The 15,125-nt window shown below is 54.8% G+C and overlaps 1 non-coding gene across 1 annotated transcript; it reads left to right on the forward strand.

Annotated features, from left to right (window-relative positions):
• Positions 1 to 14,322: 14,322 nt before the first annotated feature.
• On the forward strand, positions 14,323 to 14,391 carry Trnaa-cgc (transfer RNA alanine (anticodon CGC)). The gene has a single exon. It is a non-coding gene; the product is annotated as a tRNA-Ala (tRNA).
• The last annotated feature ends 734 nt before the right edge of the window (positions 14,392 to 15,125 follow it).

Raw genomic sequence — 15,125 nt, forward strand, 5'->3', positions numbered from 1 at the left:
GCTGGGTTTTCTCTGGCCTGGGCCTGTGAGCTCCTTGAGGTAGCCTGTTTTGTTCTTTAAATAGACTCCAAGGTCCCAGAACCACCAGTTCCCGCCGTGGACCAGCACCACCCCTAATGGGCCAGTCTGGACTTGGCCACGTCCCATGCGGGCTCCTCGCTGGCATCCAGCAGTAAGACACACCACCATGCTCCTTGCTGGGGAGACTTAATACAAACCCAGCGGCCAACCAGAACCCAGAAGAGTTTCATGTGAAAACCAGAGAATGTGAGCCAGTCCCCAAGGCTCGGGAAAACTGCAGAGGACAGATGGCAACTTGTCTGAGCACGCCCCATGGCTCAGCACAGTTGAGGGACCCTGGAGCCCCAGCACTGCGCTCCACTGGGCTCCAGCACTGCAGAGCATTCTGTTCTAGGAGGAAGGAGGACACAGCCCGGATTGTTCCAGAAATGTCCCCCTTAGTGCAGCAGGCAGCACCCTCAGGACACTCTGCCTGAGAACTGCAAACGAGAGGGGGATAACTAGGTCAGCCAAGGGCACCCAGGGACCTGTCCTCTTGTGTCACAAACACCTGGGGTTGGTCCTGGAAGCTGGGAAGCCATGATTAATTAAAGAGAGTGAAACAAACCCAGTCCTTGCATCTGTTTGGGGACCCAAAGCTTGCAGAGTGAACGCACCACCGTGGGGTGGGGAATCAGGGACGAACTTGGAACATGGTAGGAGGGGGCCAAAGACACATGCTGGGGGCCAAGAGAGTGTCGGGCCTTCCCAGGGCCTGGACAGAGTCCCTGCAGCCTGGAGGTCATTTGTCCTTCCACAGGCACAATGAAGTGGACAGCCCACAGCAGACAGCCACGGGGAGACACCGGAAGTGATTAGGCCCCAGCTCTCGCCAGGCAGGGACACACACGGCTTCACACAGGTGATGTATCCCGCCAGCCCAGCCAGGGTTTGTAGAGGTAGGCACCTTGGAGGGGTTCTTTTTGTCCACGCTGTACACAGGACTGGACCCAAAAGAGAAGCCTCCACCCCAAGCCTAAGATTGAAGGAACTCATCCACGGCTTCCGGGCTACTGTGTACAAGGCACTGTCTGTCTCAAGGTCTGGCATGTAGCAGGGAAGAGACAGACAGAGGGAGGAAGGAAGAGGAAAGAGGTAGGGGAGGAAGAGGAGAGGGGAAGAAGGCAGGGGAAGGACAAGGAAAGAAAGGAAGGAAGAAAAGAGTGTAGCCCCGTTCGTGGGAAGCCAGGTGACGGTGATGGCCAGCAGGCTCTGGGGCTAGAGGCTGGAAGCAGGTGTCCACAGATTCTTTGGGGGACAGAATTCAAGGGGCCTGGAACTTGCTTAGGAAAATAATATCATTTTCACACTCATTAATATCTAGCTAAAATTAGTATTTCCTTCCTGGGGAATAGACAGGACACACAGCAGCAAGAACACTCCCTAACACTTGGTCACTGATTAGAAATCCAGTCTTTCACAAAATGCTACATTTGCTCCCAAGACCTCAGAAAAGCATGCTTGTCCATCACTACTTTGAAATTAGCTGTTGGAGGTGTCAATAAAGCTGATTGCAGAGTATGTTATAAAGTGTCAGTATAGCTTATTGCAAAGTGTTATAAAGAAGAGCACACATTTCTCAAAAAGTATTGATAACTCTAACAGTATTGACTTCCCTTGTGACCCAGAGTATTGGCATTTAAAAGCAACCCTAACTTGGAGTCTGTAGAACTCAGGGCAGCCAGAAAGGGAAGAAGCCCAGCCCTGTCAGAAGCTCAGGCACAGAGCTGAGGACACACAGGTCACCCCGGTGCCACCCGGCTTGTCGCAGGCAAGCTGAAGGCGGACTCCGGGAAGGCTGCGGGGAGCTGGCTGCTTCTCGGGCATCCATCAAAATCTGCACCACAGTCACACTTTATAATAACCGAACTGACTCAAAGCCTTTCTGCGGAGCGGAGATGGCTGGTTACAAATATGTTTTATCGTCACGTAACAGTTTACAGACAGTACGCGCGCCACCGCGCTACAAGCCCGGAACTGCTAGGCTGGCAAGCTGGGTGTGTTGTCATTTTTTAAATAAGGAAACTGAAACCCAAACTCAATGCCTTGCCTGAGTCACTCAATCCATCTGCCGGTGGTAGAGCGAAGCCTCGCGGCTGTCTTCTGAATTCCCCACCTGGCGGGGCTGCACACCTGCCTGTGCTGCGCATGCGCCCTGGGGTGGCCACGCCACCTGCCCAGGCCCGCCGCCCCTGCCCAGCCCTGCGTGTTGAACTTAGGCAGGTGGGACGGTATATGCTGGTGATCCTCGGGACAAGTATGCACAGGCTGGCCTGGGAGTCGCTCTCTCCTCGCAGCTTGGCAAGACCCACCGTCTATGCCTGCAGGGTGGAGGGCATGCGGAGCCTGGAAAGGCAGCATTAGCTAAATAAAAAGGGAAACCCGCGCAGCCACCCTCTTCCTCCAGGGTAGCTGGGGAAACGCATGTAGGAGCCAAAGGCACTCCATTTCCCGACGCCTCTGCCCTTGTAGTTGCTGCAGCTGGGTCCCTCATCAAAATCCAGCACCTGAGAGGGAGGGTTCAGGTTTCTGGTCCTCACTGCTGAGGACAGCAGGTTGGAGGCCTGGTGAGGGTCAGTCTCCAGGGGATGCAGCTTCAGATCCCCCATGGCAGTGATAGGAAAGACATTTTTTCTCCCGTTTTAGATTCAGAATCACGATTTCCCCAGTGTAGGCTGAGTCCCTGCCTGGGTCCTGGTCCTGAGCCCTCATAACCCCACTTGGCCCTGTGTAGGATGGAATGCGTCCAGGCCCTGCACATTCTGGATGAGTCTGGATTATGCTGGGGCCATGTTCTGCAGGCATGATTACCCGCCCCCCCAAATAGGACCCTGAAGGCAAACACAGCCTTGTACCCTCTGACTTCTTAAATCTCCCTCCAATTTCTGGGAAGTGCTTGTCACAGAATTAAATGGGGCAGAGCTGGGACATTTTTTCTTAGGATACAAGGTCCTGTTTAAACTACACTCTGTTTTGAAAACTCCCTGTGTTTAGCATCAGTCAATCTCCTCAGTGTGTCGGGGTGGGGGCAGTAGGGGCCTCATGACTCAACCTGGCAGGTTGCACAGGCCTTGTTCGTGTGAGATGAGTGAGAATCAGGAGCACAGGTTTCAATGAGCCTCTGCATATCATCAGGCACCGGAGAGCTAATCTGCTTTCCCAGGACGGGAGGCCACTGCTCCCTTCAGCTCTCTAGCAGAATACAGCCCCTTGGGCAAGTGTGTTTCCAGGGAAGGTTGCTGTGGGGAAAGCCCAGGTCTCACCCCCTATTTTGCTAACTTCCTGCAGGCTCTGACTTTCTCCACAGCTGCCCACAGCCTGTGCCTTTAGCCTGAGTCCCACGAGGACAGGTGTGCTTGCTCTACTACTGGCTGTCCCAACTTGTGATGGTTCATCTTACCATTTTTCAACTTTGAGATGTTGCAAAGTCAAGATGCAAGAAACCTCACTTGGAATTTTGAATTTGGATCTTTTCCCAGGCTAGCAATACACAAGACAGTCTTCTCTCAGCTCGCTGGGCAACAGCAGTGACCCGCAGCTCCCAGTCAGCCCTGTGAAAAGGAGGGAAACATTGACGCTCTGGGTGCTGTGTGGCTAAGCTAGGGCACGTGGTAGGCTAAGTGTGCTGAGAACTTTTCCTTTGTGATATTTTCAGTGCACGCCAGCTTTATCAGGACGCAGTCACATGGCAAGTCAAGGAGTATGCGGAATTGGAAGCACAGAGCCCACGTCCACTGCTCCATGGCTCGTAGAGAGCTACTCACAGTGCTATCTGGGACAAAACCAGACAATCCTAGATGGCCCCTTCACAGTGACTTGGACATTCGCCTCTCTGTTCCGGTCTGATCATTTACTGACACTGCCACCCTCAGCCACCACCGTTCCCAGCCCACCCCTGCCTGTTCCCTCCCAGCCCTGGCTCTCCAGACACAGAGCAGCTCTTGCCCTGGGTGAGTATTTGGCCCTTTGGGTCCCTCTTGAGTTCTTGCTTATTACCCACTGACAGTGTTGTCGGGGAGGGGCAGGGCCAAGGTCGATTGTATTTTCATTCCCTTAAGCTGCTCATGGTGAAGGGGCTCAGTGAGGATTTGTCGGGGTACAGTGTGAGGCCCATCATCACGCTGCTGCTGAGGAACATCCGTCCGGCTCTGCAGACACCTTCAGGATGGATCAACAGGGCATGGGTCCTGCAGTCTGGAGTGAGCTTTAGGTCCTTCACAAAAACAGGAAGCCATAGCCTCCCCTGGAAACCAGGCCTCGTGGTCATCCTGCCTCCAAGGACATTCTCACGGGCCCTTCCACCTGTCCTGTTGGGGATAGAGCGGGCTTGGCCTTTGGGGTCAGGAGACCTGTGTTCAAGGCCCACTCCACACTTACATCAACATTACTAGAACTCTTAACCTACGGGACATTGGTCACTCCCCTCCTCTGGCCTTGCACACCCAGTTCCTCCCCATCCTGCACCCCACCAGGGGGGTGCTTCCTCAACCTTGGGAGGCGTGTGAGTCTGGATCCTGGAGAATGGGGACAGCCCAGGGAGGCCTTGCAGAGGAGAAGTGAGCTGTCATAGCGAGCAGCGGAGCAAGTAGATGGGTTCCAGGCTGGGATCCGAACCCAGGCTGATGCCAAGGACCGTGCTCTCAGACACTCTGACTCTGTCTCCAGGCGGAGGCATGGAGCCCCTGCCAGCCGGCTCCGCAAGGCTCCAGCTGGGCCCTTTCCCCCAAAGTGGACCAGATGCAGAACTGTGCACTTGGAAATGGATCCCCAAGTCAACGTCTGAAGCTCAGATCTGCTTCGATTCTGCCCCGTGACGAGTCCATGGGGGTCTAAGTGGTAGTGGCAGCGATCTGACGAGGAGGGGCGTGGCCTGTGGCGGGATGGAAACCAGACAGGGGCTCCGGGCCCTCGGGGCCTGCCGTCCGCAGGGTCTGCAATTAATTAAGACTGAAGGAGCTGAATAAGCCTTTTGTGGATCAAAGCGCTCGTTGGAAACCCAGCTGACAATCCCAACAAGACGGGCTTCATGGCTCCTTATGAGAAAGCCGTTAATTCGCGGAGGACTGAAGAGGAGCTTTGTGCAGTCCTCGTGTGAGCACCAGACTCAGGTCACAAACAGCAGCCGCCCGGACTGGCTGCAGCCAAGGCCGCAGGTGGAGAAGGCCAGAAATAACACGGCGCTGCAGCCCGGGAGGGTGGTCAGGCTGCTCGGTCATGGAGTTCCTTACAGAAAAAGACACACACACCCCAGCCAGCAGGACCCGCAGAGCCTTGAGACCGACCACAGACTATGCCGAGCACCCCCGGGGAGGCAGCAGGCTTCTCAGGTTCCCTTAACCAGTCATATAAAAGGTGACTGAAAACACAAAGAAATCCGTTCCCTTCACATGGCGGCTGCACACTGTGTTCACCCAGAGCTTTGATGGCTCCCAGACCCAGAGATGCCCATGTAAGTGGCCTGGGGACAGCCTACACCCTCCCCAGGTGCAGTGGGTTCCTGGCGTTCCCCACCCTGTGACTTGTTTTGGAATATGAGTCTCTGTAGGTATCACTAAGGTAAACAGCTCTTAAATCTGCATTCTGGGGGCCCTAAATCCAATGACCAGAGTCCTCATAGGACACAAAGGAGGAGACCGTGTTGAGAGCCACACTAAGTCGGGATGGCGCCTGGCATTTTGCCAGAAGGAGTGGTTGGGAGGTGACGCCAGCGAGCCATTGGGATGATGGTGATTAAGTTAAGCTGTGTATGATTATTGGGATGGTGACTGATTGCTGTAACTGGATGATGCTGGATTGGGGCAAGCTGTGTATTCAGTTGTGTATGTGGACCTCTGCTGTCCAGCAGTGGGGCAGCTCCTGCTACCTCAGGTGCCCACTACTTTTGAGTTCTTGCGGAGTTCCCGTTGAGTCCCCGTTGAGTTCCCGTGGAGTTCGCGTAGGTTCTCGAATGAAGTTCGTTCCTGTTTGAACCTACAAGTGGCTCGTGACCTCCCGGTTATTTTGTGCCAAGCCAGACTGCGGAAAGACAGAGAGAAGGCGATGGAGGAGAGGCAGAGAGCCATGTGATGTGATACAGGACAAGAACCCCAAGGATGATGGTGACCAGGGGGTTGATGAGGACAGAGCAGAGCCTCCCACAGATCCAGCCCTGCCTGTGCCTTGGCTCGAGAGAGTAAAGGTCTGTGTTCTGAGCCTCCCAGTTGGTGGAGCTTGTCACAGCAGCCCTGGGACAGGGTACCCAGGTGATCATCAGGACATGTAGCCTCCAGTGCAATGAGATGGAGATTCATCTGGGATCTGGGTCTAGGACTCCCTGTGCACACCCCCTGAGCTGTGGCCCCAAGCCTGGCTGTGCACGAGGATCCACTCTGTAAAATTCCAGCCGGGCCCTGTGCATTCTGATTTCATGCTCCGCGTGGAGCCCTGTGGGGTGTTTTGAAAAGCCCCCACATGCTCCGAGGCAGCCAGGGCTCTGAACAGTGGCCAAATCAGGGCTTTGGAAGGTCATGCTCAGCTATTCCTGTGGAGAGGTGGCCACAGGCCCCACCTGGACTCCAGAGGGGCCCAGGATGAGGCAGGGATGAGGAGGTAGCCTCACCACCACCCTCTGTTTCCAGTCACCTGGGGGGCCTCGGACGCACACTGTGCTTGGAGGGCCTCCATCTGGTCCCTTCAGCCTGGCAAGGGTCTTTCCTGCATTGCCCTTGGAGAAGAAACCACTGCAGGATGAGCACAGACAGGTAGGAGAGGCAGCCACAGCGGACCCACAGTGACATTCCCGTGCTGGCCCTTGGGAGCTCTGGGTCCTTGAACCCCCTGCAGACTCTCTGAGCCTCAGTCTCCCCACCTGTAAAACAGCTTCATCTTGCCAGCTTCTCAGCGTTGCCGACAGCTTCAGCGCCAACACAGTGCACCTGGCGTAGGCAGAGCCACGGTGATAATCTCCATAGCCAGCCTACACCAGGGGTCGTGGGTGGCACTGTGCCCTGGACCTAAAAGGTGCATGCTGGCCGCCTGACCCCCAGGACCTCAAAACGTGCCTGTATGTGGACACTGGTACTTTAAAAAGGTACTTGAGGTGAAATGAGGTCATTGGGTGTTCCCTATTCACAATAAGAAGAGGACATTAAAACAGAGGTGCACAGAGGGACAATCGTGCTTGGCCAGTTCCAGGCCAAGGATAGAGGCTTCAGGAGGCTGAGGCAGGAAGATCACAAATGAAAGGCCAGCCTCAGCAACTTAGTGAGACCCTGTCTCAAAATAAAAAATAAAAAGGGCTGGGGATGTGACTCAGTGGTAAAGCGCCCCTGGGTAAGTCCCAAGAACCAGGGGGGGGGGGGGAATAGATAACGAGACCAACACTGCCACACTTGATCTTGGACTTCTTGTCCCCCAGACTGTATGACAATGTTGTTGTCTAAGTGCCTGTGGCCATCTGTCCTGCAACCCTAGCTGACTCATACCCTAAGTACTCTATATGCTGTACTATCTGCTCCTCGTGTCGTAAATTGTATCGTTATTATTGCTTTTTTTTTTTGGGGGGGGGTACTGGGGAATGAACCCTCATGTGCTTAACCACTGAGCCCCATCTCTAGCCCTTTTTATTTTTCATTTTGAGACAGGGTCTCACTAAGTTTCTTAGGGCCTCTCTAATTTGCTGAGGCTGGCTTTGCACTTGAGACCTCCAGCCTCAGCCCCCAGAGCTGCTGGGATTATAGGTGTGCACCACTGCACTTGGCTTATTGTTGTCTCTTTGCATTGAGAAAAATAAAGCTAAAAGAAAGTGAGTCCCATCCAGCCTCATACGTCAGGTTAATGTCGGAGTCAGAGGGAAACAGGGTCTCTCCCCTGCCACACCCATGCCGGGGCTCTGGTGCTGGTGGCTCCCTCCGAGGCAGGTGGCCCTGGAGCCAGGGGAGGCTCTCCTCCCCACAGGTGAGCCACGGCCTGTGGACCCACTGTTCTGTCCCCGGCGCCTGGAGCAGAGGGTTTCCCGTCCTCACCACGTCATCTCGGGGATGAAGATGAAGGGGAAGCACCTGAGGTGGCGGTGGGGCTGTGGGATCCCAGTGAGTACCCTGGCTGAGGGACCCTCCAGAGGAGGCTCTTCTGGCAGCTGGGGGAGGGTGTCTTAATTAAGAAGGGGACAGGCTGGGGGGCCCCCTGGAAGAGCCAGACCCTGGGTCTCCTGCACCGATCACTGCTCTAGCACCAGTGCTCTCCCGCTGTGTGTAGAGACCCGCAGAGTCTCAGCATCGTCACCAAAGCGGTCAGAGGGACCCTGAGAACAGTCCAGCCACAGTCTTCGAGGACAGATGAGACTCTCCATTCCACAACAGGAAAGCCTCCGCCCAGGAGGTTCCACTTGGCCTCAGCCTCCCTCTGCAACAGGACCAACACCTCTCCTTCCAGGCTGCAGGGAGACAAGACCAAGCCGCCCCAGGAAGCTCAAGGCCCGGGGCCACACAGCAGCTGCTCAGTTAAAGGCCACGGGAACCTCACGCCCGGGGACTTGACGCTGATGCTAGATGCAGCCAGGGCCAAGCCCCACCCCGATTCTAGAACTCTGTACAACACTCATGGCACCTACCTTATTTGGGAAGTTGACTCCTATGCTCCCAGATCCAGCCTCTGGGCCTGACCTCTTCCCTCTGCCTCCCGTCCTCCCCTCTGCTACCTGCCCCAGGGGGACCAGGAGAGGGCAGCTCCTTGAGTCTGGCTGCCTCCCAGGCCACAGGCACGGTCCGTAAGAGTGGGTTGAATTATTTCTCCATGGGCAGCTGCCCCAACCGATTCCTCTGAAGGTTCGATTTTGATTTCTGGGTGTCAAAAACAAAACCCTTCTTTACAGATTGAGGGACAAATGAGCCAGCCTGGTCCAGGGCTAACGACTGGTGCAGGGACACCAGACAGGCATCATTTACAACAGTGAAAATCAGTGGGCGAGCGACAGGAGGCTGACCATGCACGCTGGAGAGAAAAATTAAGTCCACTCATTAAAAAATAGGTCATGGTCATCACAGGGCAGAAAAACTGAAGCTGAGAAGCTGCCCGTGATGACCCAGAACAGTCTGCACACCAGGGTCCTTCAAGTGTGGAAAGATCCTCCCCAAACCCTCAGCAGCACATTCAAGTACCAGGGAGGGACGGGGGTGTTTTCCCTTTTAATAAATACACTTTCTAAAAGGAACAGTCACGAATACTTCCATAACAGTGACCCTCTTTAAATAAATTGAAGAAAACACTGCCCCTCCCTTAGCTTAGCCCCAGGAGCCCTGAGAGGTCCTGGGGAGCTTCCCAGGTGCCAGGAAACCACTCTGTACAAAAGAGCCACCTCTCCTGGCTCCTACCTCACCCTGAGTCTCAGCCCGTAGCCATGTGTGGAAACAGGACAGCGTCCTCTGGGAGTTCTGCCCCTGGGAGTGAGGGCCCTGTGCCTGGCCAGGAGGCCCCAGAAGGGCCCAGGGCAGGTTGGTGTCCTGAAAGGCTCAGGAGCAGAGCCACAACCTCACTAGAAGTCACACGGAGGCGTGCCACTCTTAAGTGACCGCTCTACTTCTCTTTAAAGGCCATCTCCCAGTGGCTGGCCCCAGCTCTTGAGCAGAAGTTGAGTTTGTCCCATAGTCATTTTGAAACTCAGAAAGCAAAGCAAGCCCTACCCAGAGGAGACCAGGATTGCTTATTATTTCATCATTTCATTCTTTAAAAACTTCTCAAAGTGCCCTGGCGAGGACGGCTCTTCTTTCAGGCTGGCTAATGCAGTGCAAGCCCCCTCTCTCTGAGCAGGGCCTGTCTTTCTCTTGAATGGAAGGAACCATTCTGCTTGTCTGTTCACTTCCTCATTGGGGACACTCAGGAACATGTGTTCCTGCTCTCCTGGTATTGGACGTGTGTCAGTCCAGCTGTGAGCAAATGGAATGGAGGCTAAGAGGCTTCGCCAGGGACACGTCACATCTGCAGGAGGCTTGAGAAACCACGGCTCGTCCTTCTTTTCTCGTGTCCAGACACGAGTGTGTCTCCAAAGACACGTCTGCCTGCCCAGCAGTGGACGAAGGCACCGTGAAGGGCAGAAGGCTCTCTGTGGCCCCAGGAAACACACTGGAAGGAATCTGCAGGGTGGCTGCTTGGGACACGGAAACAGAGGACCCCAGTCACCATCGATGGCAGGATGAAGGTCCAAGGTCACCTGGGCCTGTGGCACCCCACCACATCACGAGGACAGTGTCCAGCTCTGAGCTTTCTCCACCTCTCTGGGGTTCTGGACCTTCAGAAGCCTTTGGGTGAATGAAGGATTCTGCACAGAGGGACCCCTTTCTTTGTCTCACCTCAACATGACCCAAAAATAGATGAGCAACATATTTAGCAGAAAAATTCAGTGTCCAGACGCCATGGCTGACGTAGAACTCTGCCCCAGTTGGGATAAGCCAGGAAAGCACAGCAAGGGCCACCTACACAGCCACAGGGTGGCCACCGCCACCCTGGGTGTTAACGCCCACCACCCGCCCCTCACCACCAGGGGGCGACTCCCGAGTTCACACTGAGCCACGAACAGCCCTCCTGGTACCTGATACTTTCTTCTGAAGAAAGATGCCCCTCTCTGACCCTACTTTATTGAGTCCTTATGAGCTTAGAGTAATGGCAGTCTTTAAATGTGTGCCCTTTTGAAGTTTTCCCTCTCTGCCAGAAGAGGCACATTTCACTCTTCCCCAGTCCTCCCGAGTCTCCTCTGGAAACCGAAAGCTGGGAACTTTCTACTGTGACCTTTGGAGTCTCTGGCACACGATTTCCTATTCTCATTTTCTTCCTTGGCCTCCATCTCCAAAAACAGCAACAGTGGATGAACTCAGGGCCCTCGGAGAGAGGCGAGGTAGGAATGAAGAACAGGTCAGGAGTCGAGACCCGGATGCCCGACCCCCTGGCCCCAGGCTCAGCTCTGCCCATCCTGGGCACACAGCTGGCTTGTCCTGTGGGCACCAACTGGGTTTTTCCACTGGGTTGTTGAGAGAGATGATCAGATAAAACCCCAAAGGTTCTTTCCAGCCCAAGTCAGGACTCTGTGACTGCTAGTTGCCCCCAAGTGCTGAGGACCAACATCAGCACAGAACAGGCTGGAACAGGCCCAACTGCAAAGACACTGCCCAAGGTCTGGCGTTGGGTTGAGAATGGAGAATCCAAGCACTCCCCAGACAGGGCGGGGTGGGGCCGTGCAGTTGCAGGGTCCTACTGTGTAGCAAGAGCCACCCTGAGCCTGGTGCCAGCCAGACCTGAGGGTGTGAGGTTCAAGCCAACTGCAAAGAAGTAACCAAAGCCTTGGTTGGCAGAGAAGTCACTGTCCTCTCCAAGTAACATATCCCTCAGAGCACATCTAAATCCTTCAAAATCTCACACTGTGCAGAGACTGCCAAGAAAAATGTATCCCCTCGCATTACAGCATGAACCTCAGAGGAGAGGTAACTAGGCACAGGACCACCAGCCAGGGAGTGACAGCGGATAGCGGGAGGTTCAGGAGACACGGAGAAAAGTGCCCACAGGGAAACTGTGACGTTGATTATTAAGTTGCAAAAGATTTGAAGCCCGGATAAATAACCATGAGTCAATATGGGCCAAGGAAAGAATGACTTGTGTGATGGCAGAAGGCAAATCCTTCCATTAATGCTTATAAACAGGCTTTTTAATAATTTCTCCCAAAGAAACTTGAGGGCAAGTCCTCAGTGCAGCCCACGGGCGGGAGGCGGTGGCTGGCTTGAAGCCTCTGGGCATCTCTCCAGGTTCCCAGGGAACAGAGACTGTGCTGGCAGGGTGGGGAGGCCCAGCAGCCCCCAGGTCCCACCAGCCATGCTATGGTTCCTGCTGTTTCTGATGTGACAGATGAATGTCCCAGATAGTTCTTTGGGGTGGGGAAGTGAGGAGGTCTTAAAAAACCTGAAGGAGAATCCCACCACAAACCCATCCATTCCTCCAGATAACACTGGGTGAGCACCTGCAGTCCACACAGCTAGAACCAGGAACAAAGCTGGCCGCTGGACGCTGGGCAGGACAAGGGCACCAGGCGGCTACAGGTGCAGGCAGGCTCATCAGAGCTTCCAGAGGAGGAGGCAGACCGTGTCTGGTGCCTAAAGAACAGAGCTCTGATCTGTGGCTGGGCCTGGGGAGTGGGGACACACTGATGGTGTTCTTGGGGGCGATGGCATAGACGCTGGGTGGTGGCTATAGAGACGGGCATGACCAGAACACACCAGGAACTTAGTTAGCTGGCCATGGGGGCCACGGAGGGAGAGAGCCCAGGGAGAACTGCAGGCAGAGGGACCCCGAGCCACATCTGCCAGGCCAAGGGGAGGAGGCACCGCAGGTGGCCATGGGCAGCCTGAGGCCTGGAGCCTGCCCCCTGTGCCCACCCTCCCTGTGAGGCCTGGGGCTGTGAAAGGGAATTTCTTTAAAGTAGAGTGCCAACAGAAAGAGGCTCGGCCTCTGGGGATTCCCTTGGTTCCCCCCAGGGGAAGTGGGGCAAGGCCCTGTCTCCCCCATCTCACTGACTACACTCTGGTGCGGTGTTCCCCCTTGTGTCTCCTGCTCCCAGCCTCTCCTCTCCTTTCCCTCCCTCCCTCCCTCCCCGGTGGCCATCCTGCCCTGTGCCAGCTTCCAACTCTTCTGCTCTGCGCATGCTCTTTGGGGACCAGCCTCCTTGACACTGGGCCTCTCCGAGGCCTCTCTGGCACCTGCTTCCTCTGCCTGCACCCTTGAGCCTCAAAGCTCATCAGATGGGCTTCACTGCTGGGAGCCATTAGCCAAGTAGGTATGACAATTTCCTTGCCAGCGTACCCCATGTTGCAGTGACATTGAATGTACGTGACCTTGCTCAAGGACCAAGGCAGATTAGGGTGTTCCTGGTTTTAAGATAATCGTGTTTAGGGCGTTCCCAGTTTAGGTTCCAGGTTTAAGATTATTCCTGCTGGGAATAGGGCGTATCCTGCTGCCTGAGTTCCCCTTGAGTTCTCAAGGGATTCAGACAATATATTTTGGAGATAGAAGCCCAGAGGAGGTGAATTTGGGCAGAGAACGTGGATTTGGGAAGAGAACGTGGATTTCCCCAGAACGTGATTGTAGACGGCTGGTGTGAGTTCGGGAATAAAAAGTTGCTGTTTGAATCTACAAGCTGTGTGGTGGCTCGTGATTGTGTGCCCAGCCAGACTGCGGCATTTGTGCCCAGCCAGACTGTGGCACTTCACGGCTGTCCTGGCCAGGAACCCTGCTGTCTCTGAAAGGCAAATGAGCACTCCGAAGATGACCGCGGGCAGGAGAGACTTGGTTCCTTTTCCCGGGGCCTTCGCACAACATTAGGGAAGTGAGAGACACAGTCCGGCAACAAAGCAGAAGTGAACTCTGAGGGCCTGGAGCAAGACTCCTGAGGCTCAGAGTTTAACCAGGAAGCTTTCCCTTCTGGTGACCGTGGCCAGGCCTCCTGTGGGATGGATGCCTGAAGGCAGCAGGATGTCCCCACACGGTCCCAGGGTGCACGTGACCCAGGTCACACCAGCACTACCAGGAGCCCTCAGCCCAGAGCTAAGCCAGCACTGCAGCGGTGCTCCCCGCAGCTGGCCAGGGGCCTCGACATGGGCACTGCGAGGGTGGCCTCTCCCACAGGCCCCCCGGCGTTTCCAGATGTGGAAGCCGGAAGGACCTTACAGCAAAGCCAGGAACCAGGAAGCTGCGGCCAGAGGACAGCCTGGGCCAGGTAGCCAGACCCTGACCTTTAAAGATAAGAAATCTGTGCCTATATCAAGAACATAAGTTAAAAACAAAACGAGGATATTTGCTTTGGGGTGGCTGTCTTCCATTTTGGTTTTTCGTGTTTGTTCTGAGTTTGCTGTTGTTGAGTTCTTCTATACGTTGGATATCAATCCCTTGTCAAATGCACAGATGTTCTCTCCCACCCACAGATCGTCTCTTCAGTCTGCTGATTGTTTTCTTTGCAGCATTTGCAACATGGGTGAACCCCGAAGTCTGTACCTTAAGTGAAACAGGCCACACGTAGGAAGGTGACGCTGTGTGACCTCACTCACGGGTAGGATCTAGAGAGCCTGGCCCTGCACCAGCAGAGAGGATGATTGCAGTTATCGGGGGCCAGGCAGATGGGGGCCCAAGCGCTGCCCAGAGGGCACATTATTACAGTTAGGGAGAGCATACGTCAGAGATCTGTTTTACAGCTTGGCGCCCACGGTTATTGATGATACATCATTTTATTAAAAAGCAAGAAAAAGGCGGGGGACGTAGCTCAGTTGGTAGAGTGCTTGCCTCGCATGCACAAGGCCCTGGGTTCAATTCCCAGCACCACAAAAAAAAAAAAAAAATATATATATATATAGCGATCACCCTGGGCCACCGGGCATTTGTGCATGAGCTAGATTAAACCCCCCACAGTGCGTCTGTACTTCTATCCAGCTGTATTCAGAGAAAACTTGCAACATTGTCTGTCAATTTTTACAAATGCGAAAAAAATAAAAGCAAAACCAAGTAAAGCTGCCTCTTCCTGTTGAGACCCTCGTTGCAGAGCCCCTGCTGGTAACGAGGTTCCCGCAGTCACAAAGCATCTGTCTTCCATCAGAAGCAGAGTGTCCGCTGTCCCCACTGCAGCTGGCTGGTCATTTTGCTGGCACAGAGCCGCAGGGGACGACTGACCATAAGCTCTCCTCCTAATTGCAGTGTGGGTGCTGACGGTGCTGCTTCGTCTGGAGATCTTCCCTCCCACCTAAGCGGGCGCACCCACCCCAGGCGTCTCTGGCACCAGCGACACCAGAGCAACCTGCACTGATTTGCAAAGTGAAAATGATCCTCTACATAAAACCCGTCTCCATCTGAAAGCTGCAAGGAAGATCAGAGAGGACCCAGTGACAGGCGCTTCCCTCCCATCCTCCAGAGGAGGGAGCCGCCCGGCCAGGGCAGCCAGGGTGGCCAGGGCTCCACAGGCGCAGCATGTGGGTGACACTAGTCACAGTTTGGGGTGTCATCTCGGCAGAGCCAGCTCTGGATTAGGGGCCAACACGGCACATTAGGCCCACATCAGCCCT

Source organism: Marmota monax, unplaced genomic scaffold (assembly GCF_021218885.2).
Source record: "Marmota monax isolate L192 unplaced genomic scaffold, Marmota_monax_Labrador192_F-V1.1 WCK01_AAM20220418_F8-fsc00125, whole genome shotgun sequence".
Taxonomy (NCBI): Eukaryota; Metazoa; Chordata; class Mammalia; order Rodentia; family Sciuridae; genus Marmota; species Marmota monax.